The sequence below is a fragment of the Anolis sagrei genome, chromosome Y, assembly GCF_037176765.1.
Source record: "Anolis sagrei isolate rAnoSag1 chromosome Y, rAnoSag1.mat, whole genome shotgun sequence".
Classification (NCBI taxonomy): domain Eukaryota; kingdom Metazoa; phylum Chordata; class Lepidosauria; order Squamata; family Dactyloidae; genus Anolis; species Anolis sagrei.
In genome coordinates, this window is record NC_090035.1 from 11,608,782 (window position 1) to 11,629,084 (window position 20,303).

At 45.8% G+C, this 20,303-nt stretch overlaps 1 protein-coding gene across 2 annotated transcripts in view; it reads left to right on the forward strand.

Moving 5' to 3' along the window:
- Window positions 1-20,303, forward strand: part of LOC137094713 (retinoic acid-induced protein 1-like) — a 225,493-nt gene that overhangs the window by 62,251 nt on the left and 142,939 nt on the right. Inside the window, exon 1 of one of the 2 annotated variants that reach the window (XM_067461769.1) lies at window positions 2,161-2,358. The exons of the other annotated variant lie outside the window; for it this stretch is intronic. The gene's annotated coding sequence lies outside the window, so the exon portion shown is untranslated. Of the gene's footprint in view, window positions 1-2,160; window positions 2,359-20,303 lie in introns of those variants that run through there. 2 annotated transcript variants of the gene reach the window in all.

The following is a 20,303-nucleotide window of genomic DNA, read 5'->3' on the forward strand; positions in this document are numbered from 1 at the left end:
TTCCAGTGAATAAAAATCCATCCTGCATATTTATTTATTTATTTACTTTATTTACTTTATTTGTATACCGCTGTTCTCAGCCCTTAGGCGACTCACAGCGGTTAACAATGGAACAGCAAAAATACAGTACACGGTAAAAAACAATAACATCAAACACTTAAGCAATCCTATATAATTAACAACAATAACCATTCACTGGCGACTCATCACTGAAAACATGATCCAAATCCGTCATCCATTGTTCCATTCCTATGTTCATTACACTCGTTGCGCTAACTATTCGAACACCTGCTCGAACAACCAGGTCTTCATTTTTTTGCGGAATACCAATAATGATGGAGCTAGTCTAATATCTGTGGGAAGGGCGTTCCACAGCCGAGGGGCCACCACCGAGAAGGCCCTATCTCTCGTCCCCGCCAGCCGTGCCTGTGAGGCAGGCGGGATCGAGAGCAGGGCCTCCCCGGACGATCTCAAAGTCCTGGTGGGCTCGTAGGTCGAGATGCGGTCAGATAGGTATCTTGGGCCGGAACCGTTTAGGGCTTTATAGGCCAATGCCAGCACCTTGAATTGAGCCCGGTAGCAAATCGGCAGCCAGTGGAGCTGGTACAACAAGGGGGTTGTATGCTCCCTGCGTCCCGCTCCTGTTAGTATCATGGCTGCCGCACGTTGGACCAATTGAAGCTTCCGGGCTGTCTTCAAGGGCAACCCCACGTAGAGAGCGTTGCAGTAGTCTAAACGGGAAGTAACCAGAGTGTGGACTACCGTGGCCAAGTCAGACTTCCCGAGGTATGGGCGCAGCTGGTGCACGAGCCTAAGCTGTGCAAATGCTCCCCTGGTCACCGCCGAGACCTGGGGCTCCAGGCTCAGCGATGAGTCCAGGATCACACCCAAGCTGCGAACCTGCGCCTTCAAGGGGAGTGCGACCCCATCCAACACAGGCTGTAACCCTATGCCCTGTTCGGCCTTGCGACTGACCAGGAGTACCTCTGTCTTGTCTGGATTCAATTTCAATTTGTTTGCCCTCATCCAGACCGTTACAGCGGCCAGGCACCGGTTCAGGACCTGGACAGCCTCCTTAGTAGCAGGTGGAAAGGAGTGACAGAGTTGGACATCATCTGCGTACAGATGACACCGTACCCCAAAACTCTGGATGATCTCTCCCAGCGGCTTCATGTAGATGTTAAACAACATGGGAGACAGTATTGAACCCTGTGGAACCCCACAAGACAAAGGTTGTGGGGTTGAACAGGTGTCCCCTAATAACACCTTCTGGGATTGACCCTCCAGGAATGACCGGAGCCACTGTAAAACAGTGCCCCCGAGACCCATCCCCGCAAGGCGTTCCACTTGGCAGCTGGAATCCGGTTTCTGAATCTGCTCCAGAGTAAGACATCACACTACGAACAGTAACATCACATTTATTTATTTATTTCAAAGGCATTTGTTTATCCACTTCGAACCCACCGGGCCCCCCGAGGCGATGCTCCCAGACTGCAATAATAACCGTCAAGAGGAAATGTAAATGTTGTCATATTCAGCATTTCTTTGCTCTCGTTGTATGGTAATACAACCAGGTAGGCTTGGTAACAGTGAATACCCTCAGCCCTCCACATTTGCTAGGGTCGAACGAATGCAATTAAAGTGGAGCCAGGCTGTATCCATTCCACAGCGTAGATGCAACCCATGTCGAGATCTGGTCACAGCATCACTCTCTCCATCCAGGTTGCAACTAATTGGTGGAGAGATACTATCCTCCCCAGAGATGCCGGCAAGATCCCAGTGGTATGTTGGTGATGGGGAAGGTGCCAACTTTATTTTTTTTAAAATATTAATTTGGTTGGTTCCTTGATGAGGTCAGGAAGGAGGAAGAGAGGGAAAGCTCTGTGCTCGGATGCCCCAGGGACATTTCTTTCCCTTCTAAACAGAAGGGTGGGTTTGTGCCAAGAGACTCCTGCTAACCGCTGCTGTTTCTGGAGCTTTATTGCCGTCACGGCTGGTGTGCCTCTGTGTGTGTGTTTCTGTGCTGACCAATCTCTCTTCCCCGTTTCTCCTCTCCAATCCACATCGTTTGCTGGCTGTCTCCTCCCCGCTCTCTCCAAACTCCCCAATGGGCCTTCCTTCTTCCCTTTGATGGATCCCGTCCTCCCTTCTGCTCCGTGTTCGGCTTTGCGGCTCTTTGCTAATTGCTCAGCGGCACACCGTGATCAGAATAAAAGAGGCAGAAGGACCCATCTTCGCGCCTCTGAAAGCTCTCCAGTCCTAGTGGTAGAGATGGAAGGGGATTGAAACGCCAAGGAGGGCACGGTTTTTGGAGATGCAGTTGATGCCAGACTTGACATCCCTTTGGAAGGGGGGAAGGTCTGTACTCTTAACCCTCCAGTCCTAGGGGCAGAGTGGGAAGGAGATTGAAAAGCTGGAAGGGCATGGTTTTGGGATATGCAATTGATGCCAGAGCTGATGTCCCGTGGGAAGGGGGAAAGTTCTCTCTCTACCAATTGAAAAGCTCTTTGCCTTAATCTTCCAGTCCTAGGGGTAGAGAGGGAAGCCAAGAGGGCATGATTTTTGGAGATGCGGTTGATGCCAGATCAGATGTCCCCTTGGAAACGCAAACACAGCTCAAGACCCTCTGGTTCTAGAGGTAGGGAGGGAAGCAGATTGAAAAGCTTGGTGGTCATGATTTTTGGAGATGTAATTGATGTCCCATTGGAAGAGGGAAAGCTCTCTGTACATTAGGAGAGGGAAAGCTCTGTATGCCTAACCCTCTGGTCCTATGGGTAGAGAGGGAAGCCAAGAGGGCATGATTTTTTGGGATGCAGTTGATGCCAGATCGGATGTCCCCTTGGAAACGCAAACACAGCTCAAGACCCTCTGGTTCTAGAGGTAGGAAAGGAAGCAGATTGAAAAGCTTGGTGGTCATGATTTTTGGAGATGTAATTGATGTCCCATTGGAAGAGGGAAAGCTCTCTGTACATTAGGAGAGGGAAAGCTCTGTACGCCTAATCCTCTGGTCCTAGGGGTAGAGAGAGAAGCCAAGAGGGCATGATTTTTGGGGATGCAGTTGATGCCAGATTGGATGTCCTCTTGGAAACGCAAACACAGCTCAAGACCCTCTGGGAGAGGATTGAAAAGGCAGTAAAGGTAAAGATTTCCCCTTGACATTAAGTCTAGTCGTATCTGATTCTGGGGGTTGGTGCTCATCTCCAACTCTAAGCCGAAGAGCTGGTATTGTCTGTAGACACCTCCTAGGTCATGTGGCTGGCATGACTGCATGGAGTGCTGATACCTTCCCGTCTGAGTGGTACCTATTGATCTACTCACAGTAACATGTTTTCGAACTGCTAGGTTGGCAGGAGTTGGAGCTAACGACAGGAGCTCACCCTGCTCTGCAAATTTGAACCACTGACCTTTCGGTCAGCAAGTTCTGCAGCCCAGCAGTTCTGCAGCTCTACCATTGAAAAGGTAGAAAGGTATCATTTTTGGAGATGAAATTGATGTCAGCTTTAATGTTCCATTAGAAGGAGAGGATTGTGATTTTTGGAGATGCAATTGATGCCAGATCAATGTGATATCCCATTACAAAGGGGAAAGCAACTCAGTACCCTCTGGATTCCAGATGTAAAAAGGGAAATGGGTTGGAAAAAATAGTGGGATATGTTTTTTGGAGATGCAATTGATGCCACCACATCCAGTGTCCTGTTGGAAGGTGGAAAGCAGAAGACCTTCCAGTCCTAGGGATAGGGAGACACGTGGATTGAAAAGCCAGGAGGTCATGATTTTTGGGGATGTAATTGATGCCATGTCTCATGTCCCATTGGAAGAGGAAAAGCTCTCTGTATTTTGAAAGGAGGAAAGCTCTGCACCCCCAACTCTCTGGTCTTAGGGTTGGAGAGGGATCCGAATTGCAAAAGTAGAAAGGTATAATTTTTAGAGATGGAATTGATGCCAGTTATATTGTCTCATTGGAAGGGGAAACATAACTCAAGATCCTCCGGTGCTTGGTGCAGGAAGGGAAGAAGGTTGAAAGGCTAGGAGGACATGATTTTGGAGATGTAGTTGATGCCTACACATCCAGTGCTCTGTTGAAAGTGGGAAAGCAGAAGACCTTCCAATCCTAGGGATAGGAAATGGATTAAAAACCTAGGAGGGCACAATTTATCAAGATGCAATTGATCTGGTGTCCCAATGGAAGGGAGAACACATGGGTAGTGAAGGAAGTGGATACAGAAGCATGGAGGTCATTATTTTTGGAGATGCAATTGATGCCAGATCAATCTGATATCCTATTGCAAGGGGAAAAGCAACTGAAGAACCTCCGGTTCTTGGTGTAGAAGGGGAAACGTATATGATGTTTTGGAGATGCAATTGTTTCCACTACATCAATTTCCACCACATTAGAAGGTGGAAAGCAGACCTTCTAGTCCTAGGGATAGGGAGAGATGTGGATTGAAAAGCCAGGAGGTCAAGATTTTTGGAGATGTAATTGATGCCATCTCTCATGTCCCATTGGGAAAGCTCTCTACATGTTGAAAGGAGGAAAGTTCAGCACCCCCGACTCTCTGGTCTTAGGGTTGGAGTGGTATCTGGATTGGAAAGGTAGAAAGGTATAATTTCTGGAGATGGAATTGATGCCAATTATAATGTCCCATTGGAATGGGAAGTAGGACTTAAGATCCTCCGGTGCTTGGTGCAGAAAGGGAAGTGGATTGAAAGGCTAGGAGGACATGATTTTGGAGATGTAGTTCATTTATCGTATCAGGAGCGAACTACGGGTACAGTTGTAATGTATTTCAAAAAGCACAAAGTTAGAAGCTTGGCATTATATTAAATGTCCTTTAACCAGTAGCTGGCCACTTGGAGTGCCTCTGGTGTTGCTATAAGAAGGTCCTCCATTGTGCATGTGGCAGAGCTCAGGCTGCGTTGTAATAGGTGGTCTATGGTTTGCTGTTCTCCACACTCGCATGTCGTGGTCTCCACTTTGTGGTCCCATTTGTTAAGGTTGGCTCTGCATCTCATGGTGCCAGAGCACAGTCTGTTCAGCGCCTTCCAAGTTACCCAGTCTTCTGTGTGTTTCTGACGTGAGACGTTGCCCAGGAGACACCCAGATGTGCTCAATCCTGGGGAGAGGCTTCTCTCATGTCCCTTGGAGATGTAGTTTATGCCACCACATTTAATGACCTGTTGAAAGGGGGAAAGCAGAAGACTTTCAAGTTCTAGGGATAGGGAGGGAAGTGGGTTGAAAACCTAGGGAGGCACAATTTCTCGAGATGCAATTGATCTGGTGCCCCATTGGAAGGGAGAACACAGGGATGGAGAAGGAAGTGGATACAGAAGCATGGAGGTTGTGATTTTTGGAGATGCCAGCTCAATCTGATATTCCATTGCAAGGGGGAAAGCAACTCAGGACCCTCCGGTTCTAGGTGTAGCAAAGGAATCGGGTTGAAAGACTAGGGAGATGCAGTTGATGACACATCTGGTGACTAAAATGATCAAGGGTCTGGAGAACAAGCCCTATGAGAAGTGGCTTAAAGAGCTGGGCATGTTTACCCTGAAGAAGAGAAGGCTAAGACGAGACATGATAGCCATGTATAAATATGTGAGGGGAAGTCACAGAGAGGAGGGAGCAGGCTTCCTTTCTGCTGCCCTGGAGATTAGGATGCAATGGAACAATGGCTTCAAACTACAGGAAAGGATATTCCACCTGAACATGAGGAAGAACTTCCTGACTGTAAGAGCTGTTTAGCAGCGGAACTCTCTGCCCCGGAGTGTGGTGGAGACTCCTTATTTGTAGGCTTTTAAACAGGGGCTGGATGGCCATCTGTCAGGGGTGCTTTGAATGCAATTTTCCTGCTTCTTGGCAGAATGGGGTAGGACTGGATGGCCCATGAGGTCTCTTCCAACTCTATGATTCTATTATTCTTATGGTGTCTCCAGTCTTGGAGGTATATAGAGGGCGGGGCATTGAAAAGCCAGGAGGGCACGCTCTTTGGAAATGCAATTGATGCCAGATCTGGTATCCTTCTTTCTTCTGTCTCATCAAAAATGGTTAATACAGTACGACTCCATATCCACGAGGCAAGTATCTCTATTTTACTTAACCATGGCAAAAAGGAAGTTCCCTCTGGGCATTTTCTAGGTCCTCTTGCACAATTCTATGGTTCGGCATCTGCCTGAAGTCATTCATATCAAAGAGTTCACTTTTATCCGTGGTTTCATCTTTCCAGGGTCCTGAGCTGTTCCTTCCCCTTTCAGAATTCTTCTCTTACTTGTATTCCTTCTTCAGCATGGGTTTTTGAACCCCGAAAGCCGATTTTGCTGCCGATTGGCACGGAGACAGAAATGCTGTCCATGCCAAGCCGGCGTTAAAGCTCTGACATTGTATGCGGTCCTCATGCCCAAGACTGAACAGATGGCAGAAAGAGCGAAAGACCCGGTTGTCATGGCAAAAAGTCCCTGCATAAAGGGAGAAGCACGGAGGGCAGAGCAGGAGGAAGAAAGGGCCGAAGAGGGTCCCGTATTGGAGGCAGCCAGGCAAAGGCTCTGGCCAATTCGGCCCCACACTTTCCCACATTTGGAAGGTAAAAGCTGGAACATGTATTTGTGCATTTGTCTCTGAGCAAGAACACCCCGAGTCTGCCACTGTTTCCATAGAGTTGTTCCAGGACAGATAACGTGGTATCGAATTGCATTAATCCTACAACGTAGCTGTGCCTTTAGTGACTGTGAGCCTGTTCATAATGCCAAATTATAGCACAATGGCTACATGCTAGTTAATCCTGAGCTTTATAGCTGACATGACAATCCTAAAGTGACTCGTATCACATCAAGATTTGTTTAGAGAGGTGTCTGCCTCTCTCTGAGGCTGAGAGAATGTGACTTGTTCATTAAATAGGTTTCCAATTCCAAGGAGGGATTTGAACTCAGGTCTCAAGTCTGCTGCTTTAGCCACCATACCTCCTCCCCCTCGTATTATTCGTATATTCTCTTTCTCCTCCACTTTCCCTCGTATTATTCGTATTATTCTCTTTCTCCTCCACTTTCTCCTTCTAATCCTCCTTCTCTTTCTCCTTCTCCTTTTCTTCTTCCTCCTCCTCCTTCTCCTTTTCCTCCTCCTCCTCCTTCTTCTCTTCCTCTTTCTCCTCCTCCTCTTCTTCCTCTTACTGCTTCCTTCTCCTTCTCCTTCCTTCTCCATCTTCTTCTCCTCTCTCTTCCTCTTTCTCCTCCTCCTCCTGTTCGTTCTCCTTCTCCTCCTCCTCCTTCTCCTCCTCCTTCTCCTCCTCCTTCTCCTCTTTCTCCTTCTCTTCCTCTTTTTCCTTCTCCTCCTCTTACTACTTCTCCTCCTTCCTTCTCCTCCTCCTTTTCTCTTTCTCTTCCTCTTTCTTTTTTTCTCCTCCTCCTCTTCTTTTTCTTTCTCCTTTTCCTCCTTCTTCTCTTCCTCCTTCTCCTCCACCTCCTCTTTCTCTTTCTCCTCCTCCTTTTCCTTTTCCTTCTCCTCCTTCTAATCCTCCTTCTCCTCTTTCTCCTCCTTTTCTTCTTCTTTCTCCTCCTCTTCCTGCTTCTCTTCCTTCGTCTTCCTTCTTCTCCTCTCTTTCACTTCCTCTTTCTCTTCCTCCTCTTCCTCCTTCTCCTTCTCCTCTTTCTCTTCTATAGGAGAAAGATAGATATCTTTCTCCTCTTTCATCTTCTCCTCCTCCCCTTCCTCCTCCTCCTCCTCCTCTTCCTTCTCCTCCCTAGTCTCCAGTTCCTCCTCCTCCTCTTCTCCCTTCTCCTCCTCTTCCTTCCTTCTCCTTCTCCTCTTTCTCCTCCTCCTCCTCCTCCTCCTCCTCCTCCTCCCTATTGTCCTTCCCCACTCCTTCTTTTTCTCCTTCTCATCCTTCTCCTCCTCTTTCTCCTTCTTCTTCTTCTTTATACCCTGTTTTTTCTCTCGACAAAGGAGACTCAAAGTGACTTTGTGGTCAATGCTTTCAATAACTCCATGCATTAAAGCAGAACATCCTAGTAAATGCTTTGGATGGCCCCTTGCGTTCATCTACATCTCTCTTTCCCATTCTCTGCCTCCTTCGTTCTTTCTTTGGCTGGGTTTGTTCTTCCGAATCCCTCCTCCGCCGGCTCCACCTCTTCCACTCAGCCCTTTGGCCCGATGCCTTAAGAGTCCTCCGTGGAAATCAAGCTTAACGCCTTATCGACCGCCTTCTTCACCTCTTCCCCTTGTTACGCCTGCCTCTCCTATCCTTTCCTTGGGAGCCTTTGTCTGGCCCTCCTCCACTCTTTGCCTGCAGAGGTAGGTCGCAATGCTCCCCAATGCACCGACTTTGCAGAACTCTGCCCGCCCCAGAAAGCACAGATCCAGCATGTCATCTGCTGCCTTTGCAGGTTCGGATCCTGGACAAATGGACGCCTGGCAGTTGCAAGAAGAAAGAGGGCGGTCAGTGACGGGAGGCCAATGAATGAGGTCGGGACTGGGCTTTGCAAAGGAGCCAAAGGGCAAAAGGAGGGCATTGCCCACCCAAATTAGATGCCTATTTCCCAAAGTTCCCTAAGGTCCCCACATTGCAAAGAATGGGGCCTGGGAAAAGACCCAGATCTCGTTCGTATTTGCGGCATTCACATTTCCTGGGTCATTTGGCTTGCCCCCTTTTTCTTTGAACTTCTTGCAGTGCTAGAAATGTGAAGACATGTCGTCGTCGTGAATGCCAATTTGGGGGTGCAATGCCCTCCAGCAGGCCTTCAGATCCAGTCCAGTGGGGAACTCTCCAAAATAGTGTATTTCATCGTCTCTGTGTGTGTGTACAAGCCTTCTGGTGACACAGAACTTGCTGACCGAAAGGTTGGCAGTTCGAATCTGGGAAGCGGGGTGAGCTCCCACTGTTAAACCCAGCTTATGCCAACCTAGTAGTTCAAAAACATGCAAATGTGAGTAGATCAATAGGTACAGCTTCTGCGGGAAGCTAATGAAACTCCATGCAGCCATGCTGGCCAAATGACAAAGAGGTGACTATGGAAAACGTCGACTCTTTGGCTGAGAAATGGAGTTGAGTACCAACCCCAGACACAACTAGAGCTAATGTCAGGGGAAACTGTCACTTTTACTTATACACACACACTCACAAGTAAGTCAGAGTATGTCTGTATGTTTGTACTGCAAAGAGTGTTGCTGGTTGAAGTGGCCCCCAATAATGTCACTGGATTGGCTGTCCCTAGGCAAGGGACAGGCTGTTGCTAGGTAACCTGGCCTTCTTCAATGCCACTGAATTGGTGTAACTTGGTGAAGTGGCCCTCTGTGATGTCAATGGGAAGGAAAAGTGGCATGGGTATGAGAGGAAGGAAAGAAGGAAGGAAGGAAGGGAGGAATGAAGGGATAGAAGGGGGAGGGAAAAAAGAACGGCAATAAAAGAAAAAGGAGGAAAAGGGAAAGGGAGGGAAGGAAGGAGAAAGGAAAAGGGAGAAAGAGGAATGGTGTAAGAAAGGAAAAGTAAGAAAGGAAGGGAGGGAGAAAGGAAAGAAAGAGGAAAGGTATGAGTGGAGAGAAGGAAGGAAAGGAAAGAGAGAGAAAGAGAAAGAAAGGAGCAAATATAATTTAAAGCAGAAGAGCAGTGACCTCTCAGACACCTGGCTATCTATCTATTTATTAGGGCTGGGCGGTTTCGTTCGTTAATTTCGTAATTCATTATTAATTCGTTATTTTTTTTGATAACGAAGCGATATTGAACCATTCAGGAGCAACTAAAAAACGAAACGAATTTTTTCAATTCGTTTCATAATTGTTTTGTATTTGTTTCGAAATCGATTCGTAATTGATTCGAAATCGTTTCGTTATTATTTCCGCATGTCTGGTGCAAGTTTTATAGTCGTTGTTTGTTTTCTCAGTGAAAAAAAATAATATCACACCAACAGTCAACAACAGAGGGAGAGGGAAGCTTCCTGTCCCATTTGGAGGTTTTTTTAGCGTATTGCGCGATCGCACCCGCCATTAACGAATCAATTCGTATTTGTTTCGAAATCGATTTGTAATTGATTCGTAATTTACGAAATTTTGTAAATATCGAAAAAATTTTAAGGAAAATTTCGGAATTAATTTAAAAATCGAAACGCAAAAACCCCCTAAAAACGAATCGAGTTTAGAAACAATTCTTTCCGTGGTTGCCCAGCCCTACTATCTATCTATCTATCATCTATCTATCTATCTATCTATCTATCTATCTATCTACCTATCTACCTACCTATCTAGCTAGCTAGCTAGCTAGCTATTTAGCTAGCTAGCTATCTAGCTATCTTCCTGTCCTCCTATTTGATCCGTCTGTCTACCTACCTACCTACCTACTTATCTATCTCCCTCCCTCCCTATTTGATTTATCTACCTATCTATCCGTCCACCTACCTACCTATCCATCTTCTTCCCTCCCTATTTGATCTGTCTGTCTATCTATCTATCTATCTATCTATCTATCTATTCATCCATCTTCCTATTTGATCTATCTACCTAACTTTCTCCGTCCTATCTTTCTTTCTTTCTTTCTTTCTTTCTTTCTTTCTTTCTGTCCTCCTACTTGATCCGTCTACCTACCTACTTATCTACCTACCTCCCTCTGTATTTGATTTATCTACCTATCTATCCGTCCTACCTATCCATCTTCTTCCCTCCCTATTTGATAGATCTATCTATTCATCCATCCATCCATTCATCCATCTTCCTATTTGATCTAGTACCTACCTATCTCCCTTCTGTCTGCCTGTCTGTCTGTCTATCTATCTATCTATCTATCTATCTATCTATCTTTCTATCCATCCATCCATCTATCCATCCACCTACCTACCTACCTGCCTTCCTATCTATATGTTGTATCTGTCTATATATATATATATATATATATATGATTGGTCTATCTATCTATCTGGTCTATCTATCTATGTATGGGCTGTCTATCTATCTATCTATCTATCTATCTATCTATCTATCTATCTAATTATCCATCAATCCACCTACCTACCTACCTACCTACCTATTTATATGGTGTATCTGTCTATATATATATATATATATATATATGGTTGGTCTATCTATCTATCTGGTCTATCTATCTATGTATGGTCTATCTATCTATCCATCCACCCACCCACCTACCTACCTACCTACCTACCTACCTACCTACCTACCTATATGGTGTACCTGTCTATATATATATGGCTGGTCTATCTATCTATCTGGCCTATCTATCTATCTATCTATCTACCTATCTATTTATCTATCTATCCATCCATCCATCTATCCATCCACTTACCTACCAACCTACCTACCTATCTATATGTTGTATCTGTCTATATATATATGATTGGTCTATCTATCTATCTGGTCTATCTATCTATGTATGGTCTATCTATCTATCTTATCTAACTATCTTCTGTTGGTGGTACTCGGAATCGACAGCGTCTTAGAATAGATGAAATACGGCAAATCCTTAGTCCCCTTCTGCTTTTGGAAGGAAACTGGTTCCCTTCCTGCTTCTAGGATAACTAAGGAAAGGGAGGAAAGGGCAACCTGTCCAGCAACCGCTTTTTTGTGGCTTTTGGATTTTGCTGCACCACCGGCATGTTTCCTGTCTGGAAATCCATCTTGAAGCACACAACCCCCCTTCCGCTCCCCAATTTTCCAGCCCTCCTCCTCCTCCTCCTTCCCCCAACCGAGCCTCGAGATTTCCTTCCTCCTCTTCCCATGGGTTCCATTAGACCTGTATTAAATCTCTCTTTCCCCCTCTCCCTCCTCCACTCGACTGCCCTCCGAATAAAAGGAATTCTAATCAACCACCGGGGAAGGAGCCACCATTCATTCTTTCCATGGAAACAAGAGAGGCCGGGGAGGTGCTTTCGGTCAAAGGAGGGGAAGAAAGAGAGAGAACGCTGCTGCTGCTTCGGAAAGAGAGAAGGAGGGAGGGATCCTTCCTTCTCTTTCTTTTCCTTCTTGGGTGATGGGAGACCCAGCTCGAAAGGGGCAAACTCTCAGCATTTCGTAGGTGAAAACCAAGGTCTCAGACAGTGGTGCAAATGGTAAATGCTTTCTGCAAGAAACAACATACAGCTCTAAAAAGGCTGCCACGGTTTGCTTTTGCCTGAGCTGACTGGGAAGGGTCGGATTCATAGAATCATAGAATCATAGAATCAAAGAGTTGGAAGAGACCTCATGGGCCATCCAGTCCAACCCCCTGCCAAGAAGCAGGAATATTGCATTCAAATCACCCCTGACAGATGGCCATCCAGCCTCTGCTTAAAAGCCTCCAAAGAAGGAGCCTCCACCACACTCCGGGGCAGAGAGTTCCACTGCTGAACGGCTCTCACAGTCAGGAAGTTCTTCCTAATGTTCAGATGGAATCTCCTCTCTTGTAGTTTGAAGCCATTGTTCCGCGTCCTAGTCTCCAAGGAAGCAGAAAACAAGCTTGCTCCCTCCTCCCTGTGGCTTCCTCTCACATATTTATACATGGCCATCATATCTCCTCTCAGCCTTCTCTTCTTCAGGCTAAACATGCCCAGCTCCCCAAGCCGCTCCTCATAGGGCTTGTTCTCCAGACCCTTGATCATTTTAGTTGCCCTCCTCTGGACACATTCCAGCTTGTCAATATCTCTCTTGAATTGTGGTGCCCAGAATTGGACACAATATTCCAGATGTGGTCTAACCAAAGCAGAATAGAGGGGTAGCATTACTTCCCTGGATGTAGACACTATGCTCCTCTTGATGCAGGCCAAAATCCCATTGGCTTTTTTTGCCGCCACATCACATTGTTGGCTCATGTTTAACTTGTTGTCCACGAGGACTGCAAGATCTTTTTCACACGTACTGCTCTCGAGCCAGGCATTGTCCCCCATTCTAGTCCTTGCTTTATATTATACTAGCTTGGCGATGCCCGTGTTACTTGAGAAAGACATTGTTTGTTTTGGGAAGTTTGGTAATCTCTCTGTATGCAGGGTGAACTACAACTCCTGCAAAGGCGGGTCATCCCCCCCCCCCCCCCCAAAAAAAACAAACCCTTCAATATGCTTATTTGAAAAAGGTGCTGTTTGTTTTGGGGTGTTAGGTATTATCAGTGTGGTAATTTGTAGCTCTGTTTCTTTTGGCCAGTCTTTCCTGTTGTTTTTTATGAATGCTCCCATTCGAAAATGTATAAGGGTGTGGGTGAACTGCAATGCCCAAAATCATGGGCCAGTCACCCCAAACCCCATCAGTATTCAAAGTTGGCCATGTTTGGTCTGTGTTCCAGGTTTGGTCCAGATCTGACATCATCTGGGTTCAGGGCTCTCTGGATATGGGTGAACTATAGCTCCCAGAGCCAAGGACAGTCACCCCCAAATACTGCCTGGATGCACAGTTAGGCATGTTGGGTCTGCGTGCCAAGTGTGGTGCAGATGTGACATCGTCTGGGTTCAGGGCTCTCTGGATAAGGATGAGCTACAACTCCTAGAGCCAAGGACGATCACCCCCAAATACTGCCTGTATGCACAGTTGGGCGGGTTGGGTCTATGTGCCAAGTATGGTGCAGATGTGGCATTGTCTGGGTTCAGGGTTCTCTGGATAAGGGTGAACTACAACTCCAAGAGCCAAGGACAGTAACCCCCAAATACTGCCTGTATGCACAGTTGGCCATGTTGGGTCTGTGTGCCAAGTGTGGTGCAGATGTAACGTCGTCTGGGTTCAGGGCTCTCTGGATAAGGGTGAACTACAACTCCCAAAGCCAAGAATAATTACCTCTAAATACCACCCTTTATGCACAGTTGTGCATGTTGGGTCTGTGTGTCAAGTGTGGTGCAGATGTGGCATTGTCTGGGTTCAGGGCTCTCTGGATACAGGTGAACTACAACTCCCAGAGTCAAGGACAATCACCCCAAATACTGCCTGTATGCACAGTTGTCCATGTTGGGTCTGTGTGCCAAGTGTGGTGCAGATGTGACGTCGTCTGGGTTCAGGGCTCTCTGGGTGAACTACAACTCCCAGAGTTGTAGTTCAGTTGCTGATCAATTCCTGTTTGCTGTGTGCCATAGGGATGGGTAGGAAAGGGTTAAGTGAGAGGCAGTGGGCGGAATCATGCCAATTTGGAGAGAGAAAGGAACCTTGGGATGTCCATTCTGGTGAAAAAACAGAACGTCTAGGATGAAATGGTCCCCGAAATGAAAGCATTCTTTAAGTAGTTGGTGTTTGTGGAGGACATTGGCAGGGGCTGGGCTACAAGTTCACGACACTCGCTATAACCTATAATGTCAGTTGAAGGTGTGCTTTTGGAGGCTTCTCGGTACTTGAAACTATAGCCTGTTTCTGGAGGCGGGAGGCTGTCTGTGTAAGTGGACACCTCCTCCACATGCACACATTTTCACTTTTATTATGTGTACAGATTAATATTAGATTATATTATGTAGCTTCATTTGTTTTTTGCCCCAAATAAGTCTTTTTTAGTAGTTTTTGAAATATTATTTTAAAAAATACCTGAAAGTTGTCACGTCACTGCTCTGTTGCTCTTCTCCCTTTCAGAGCTCGCTCTGACGCCCGCTTTCTTGCTCCTCCCACTGGGGTATAAAAGGAGGAAGGCATGAAAGCAGCTGTGGGTCTTTCCAAACACAACTGTCTTAGGGTTGTTGTAGGTTTTTTCAGGCTATATGGCCATGTTCTAGAGGCATTCTCTCCTGATGTTTCGTCTGCATCTATGGCAAGCATCCTCAGAGTTAGTGAGGTCTGTTGGAACTAGGAAAAAGGGTTTATATATCTGTGGAATGACCAGGGTGGGACAAAGAACTCTTGTCTGCTGGAGCTAGGTGTGAATGTTTCAACTGACCACCTTGATTAGCATTTGATAGCCTGGCAGTGCCTGGAGCAATCTTTTGTTGAGAGGTGATTAGCTGTCCCTGATTGTTTTCCCTCTGCTGTTTTGCTGTTTTTATTTTAGAGGTTTTTTTAATACTGGTAGCCAGATTTTGTTCATCTTCATGGTTTCCTCCACAAATCCACAAAGCATGTGGACAGTTTCAACAGAAAGGAGGACAAAGTGCTAAGTGTTATTATTCTGGGAAGGCACACTGGAACAACCACGTTTTCAAGCTCTTCCTAAATACTGCCAGAGTTGGGGCATGCCTGATGTCCTTAGGAAGTGAGTTCCAGAGTCGAGGTGCCACCACCGAGAAGGCGCTCTCTCTCGTCCCCACCAATTGTGCTTGCGATGCAGGTGGGAGCGCAAGCAGGGCCTCTCCAGATGATCGAAGAGATCGTGTGGGTTTGTACACAGAAATTCGGTTGCGCAGGTAGGCGGGTCCCAAACCGTTCAGGACTTTGTAGGTAACAACCTGCACCTTGAATTGGGTCCGGAAAGTGAATGGCAGCCAGTGGAGTCCCTTAAACAGGAGGGTGGACCGCTCCCTGTAAGGAGCGCCACTTAACAACCTGGCTGCCGCCTCTAGAACATGGCCATATATCCCGAAAAAACCTACAACCCAATAAGAAAAGACTTTGTGAAGATAAGTGATGTGTCAGATGAAGGACTTGCCGGCATTATTATGAAAACACTGGAAAAATGGCCTGAACTTGCAATACTTATATGGACAGAGTGTGATGGAGCTGCTAATATTAGTGGTCATATTAGTGGTGCTCAGGCAATTATATCACAGAAGTATCCAAGGCTGTCTCCACTGCAGTGTTCACTCACTAAATCTAGCCTTAACAAAGACTTGCAGCATCCCACCTGTCAAAAACTGCCAAGGAACAATATCATCTGTCTTTAGAGCATCATCTGCCAGATTGGAACAGTTGAAGAAAAAATTAAGACTGTTTCCCTGAATCAAGAGCAAGCAACCAGTTGTCGCTTTGTGAAACTTATTGGGTTGAGCAACATGATGCAGTTTTATGTTTTGTGGAACTGTACAGTGTAGTGCTGAGAACACTTGAAGAACTAAAAGAGAGTCCTTCATACAATAGGGAGACGTCTTCCCAAGCTGGACACCTTCTTTTAGCTGTTCCGAATGCTGAATTTGTAGTAACCATTCATATCCTAAGAAAGCTTTTGTTATCATCCCTTCAGCTTAGAATCCTAGAATCCTAGAATCAAAGAGTTGGAAGAAACCTCATGGGCCATCCAGTCCAACCTCCTGCCAAGAAGCAGGAATATTGCATTCAAATCACCCCTGACAGATGGCCATCCAGCCTCTGTTTAAAAGCTTCCAAAGAAGGAGCCTCCACCACACTCCGGGGCAGAGAGTTCCACTGCTGAACAGCTCTCACAGTCAGGAAGTTCTTCCTCATATTCAGATGAAATCTCCTCTCTTGTAGTTTGAAGCCATTGTTCCATTGCGTCCTAGTCTCCAGGGAAGCAGAAAACAAGCTTGCTCCCTCCTCCCTGTGGCTTCTTCTCACATATTTATACATGGCTATCATATCCCCTCTCAGCCTTCTCTTCTTCAGGCTAAACATGCCCAGCTCCTTTAGCCGCTTCTCATAGGGCTTGTTCTCCAGATCTTTTATCATTTTAGTCGCTCTCCTTTGGACACATTCCAGCTTGTCAATATCTCTCTTGAATTGTGGTGCCCAGAATTGGACACAATATTCCAGGTGTGGTCTAACCAGAGCAGAATAGAGCATGGGGAGCATGACTTCCCTAGATCTAGACACTATGCTCCTATTGATGCAGGCCAAAATCCCATTGGCTTTTTTTGCCACCACATCACATTGCTGGCTCATGTTTAACTTGTTGTCCACAAGGACTCCAAGATTTTTTTCACACGTACTGCTCTTGAGCCAGGCATTGTCCCCCATTCTGTATCTTTGCATTTCGTTTTTCCTGCCAAAGTGGAGTATCTTGCATTTGTCACTGTTGAACTTCATTTTGTTAGTTTTGGCCAATCATCTCTCTAATCTGTCCAGATCGTTTTGAATCCTGCTCCTGTCCTCTGGAGTATTGGCTATCCCTCCCAATTTGGTATCATCTGCAAACTTGATGATCCTGCCTTCTAACCCTTCATCTAAGTCATTAATAAATATGTTGAACAGGATCGGGCCCATCTGCCGGATTGGAACAGTTGAAGAAATAATTAAGACTGTTTGTTAGCAAAACAAAGAGTAGATATGGGCATTTTCTGTAATCTGCAACATGTCGACAATCTCTTCTAAAAGACAGAGATTTGTTTGAAACATAAAAAGTGTTTCTGCATCTTCAGATGTTTTTCCTGGCTACCAACCTGGTTGCTTCCTATATTCATATGAGGCCATGGGATATTCCTGACTGGTTGACCCTGTCAGTCAGGGATCCTGAATGTTGGTCTTACAAAACTTCTGGTGGCCCAATGGCAGACATATTGGTTGCCTACACACTCATGCAACCAGAAGTCTTGGGCATGCAACTCCCATCATTCTCTATTAGCATTTAGATTGAGACAACTGGTCTAGAGCCAAAGTGCCCAAGGGAGCGTCTACACAGCTGAATTAATGCAGGTTTGGCATCACTTTAAACTGCCACAGAATAATGGAAGTTGTAGTTCTACAAGGTCTGGAGCCTTTCCTGCCAAAGAATGCAAACTCCCAGGATTCCATAGCATTTGAACCATGACAGTTCAGTTGGAGTCCAGTACCATGAATTCGATGGTGGAGATCAGGGGTTCTCAACCTTCCTCATGCTGTGACCCCTTAATACAATTCCAAATGTTGTGGTGACCCCCCAACCATAAAATTGTTTTCCTTCCTACTTCATAACTGTCATTTTGCTACTGTTATCAATTGTAATGTAAATATCTGATATGCAGGATGTATTTTCATTCACTGGACCAAATTTGGCACAAATACCCGATACAACCAAATTTGAATACTGGTGGGGTTGGTGGGGGGGGGGGGGGTGGCTTGATTTTGTCATTTGGGAGTTGTGGTTGCTGGGATTTGTAGTTCACCTGCAATCAAAGAGCATTCTGAACTCTACCAACGATGGAATTGAACCAAACTTGGCACACAGAACTTCCATGGCCAACAGAAAATACTGGAAGGGTTTGGTGGACATTGACCTTGAGGTTTGGAGTTGTAGTTCACCTACATCCGGAGAGCACTGTGGACTCAAACGATGATAGATCTGGACCAAACTTGGCATGAATACTCAATATGCCCAAATGTGAACACTGGTGGAGTTTGGGGAAAATAGTCCTTGACATTTTAGGAGTAGTTACTTACTTACTTAAGCGATCCCTCGTTGGACGAGTAAGATGGTCTTCCATTATGGGTTTCCTTGTGGGTCTGTATGTGGCTGTGGAGCCCTATTCTTGCTCTGCATCTTCTTCTGCAGTGTGGGCATTGGTTTCCAGGTGGAAGGCGGTCCCGGTCGGGGTTGGCTTGATGCACCTTCCTCCTGGCACGTTTCTCTCTTTCACCCTCCACTCGTGCCTACTCGAATTCTGCAGCACTGCTGGTCACAGCTAACCTCCAGCTGGAGTGCTCAAGGGCCAGGGCTTCCCAGTTCTCAGTGTCTATGCCAGAGATTTTAAGGTTGGCTTTGAGCCCATCTTTCAATCTCTTTTCCTGTCCACCAACATTCCGTTTTCCGTTCTTAAGTTCGGAGTAGAGCAACTGCTTTGGGAGACGGTGGTCAGGCATCCGGACAACTTGGCTGAAAATACTGTGTTTTCCGGTGGTCTTTAGTGACCCCTCTGACACTCCCTCGTGACCCCTCCAGGGGTCCCGACCCCCAGGTTGAGAACCACTGGTGTAGAAGCATCCTCAGACTATTGGCAGAGAAACAAAACTTCTAAAGAAGAGATAGTTTGATTGATTTATTATCAAAGGTTTTCATGGCCAGAATCACTGGGTTGTTGTAGGTTTTTTTCGGGCTATATGACCATGTTTTAGAGGCATTGTCAGAGGTAGTGAGGGATGCTTGCCATAGATGCAGGCGAAACGTCAGGAGAGAATGCCTCTAGAACATGGCCATATAGCCCGAAAAAACCTACAACAACCCAGTTTGATTGATTGGTTGATCGATTATTGATTGATTGCTGGATATTTATTATATTCAATTCAATAACAATAGGAGAAGATTGACTGGGGTGGGAGAGTTAGGAAAGAACAAAGCCAGAGAGAAGAGAAGGAGGAATGGATTGATCCATTGATCGGTCAGTTGATCATTGCTGACTTATGCATTCAGACATTTTTCACCCGTTCCCCTGTTTGTCCATTTTCAGTTCTTTGGACACTCTTTTCCTAAAGTAGTGAAGACTCAACATCAACAACTGGGATGGAGAAAGAGTGGATCCTTCTTTGTTTAGGTCCAAGCTTTCTTCTTCTCATTCCTTTCCCTCCCAAACCCAGCCACTGTGGCGCAAAGTGAAGCATCGGATCCCATTGACGCTCTCCTTGTGCCACAAGAGCACATCCCTTCCTGCTGTGTCAGTCCTTGATCCATCTGGCGCCTGCAAGGAGCGGAGGAGGAGGAGAAGAGGAGAGGATGCTCCAGGTGTGAAACCCAGCCTCCTGCATCCTCATCCCGTAACTACGGTTACCTTTGCCAGCTTTGGTCCAGCCCCTCTCCTTCAGCATCCGCTATCAGGCTTCTTTGTATGCAGCTGCGTGCTGGATTTGTGCCTGCGTGCCAGTTGCATTGTAGCCGTGAAACAGACCAATAAACGAGAGAGAGAAAGACTTATTTCTGCTCTTTCTATGCTTTGTATCATCATCACCACCATCTTCATCTCATCATCCTCTTCACTGGATATTCTTCCTCTCTCCTGCTCTTTCTATGCTTTGTATCATCACCACCACCATCTTCATCTCATCATAGTTTTCACATTATATTCCTTCTCTCTTCTGCTCTTTCTGTGCTTTGTATCATCATCATTGTCGTCGTCGTTGTCATCTCATCATCCTCTTCACATTATATTCTTCCTCTCTTCTTCTCTTTCTATGCTTTGTACTATTGTCATTACCAATATCGTTATAATCATCCTCTTCACATTATATTCCTTCTCTCTTCTTCTCTTTCCATGTTTTGTATCATCACCATCATCACCACCATCTTCATCTCATCATCCTCTTCACATTATATTCCTCTTCTCTTCTGCTCTTTCTATGTTTTGTATCATCATCATCATAATCGTCATTGTCATCTCATCATCGTCTTTACATTATATTCTTCCTCTCTTCTGCTATTTCTATGCTTTGTATCATTATCATCATTCATATTATATTCCTCCTCTCTTCTTCTCTTTCTATGTTTTGTATCACCATTATGATCATCCTCTTCACTTTTATTCCTCCTCTCTTCTGCTCTTTCTGTTTTGTATTATCGTTGTCATCGTCGTCTCATCATACT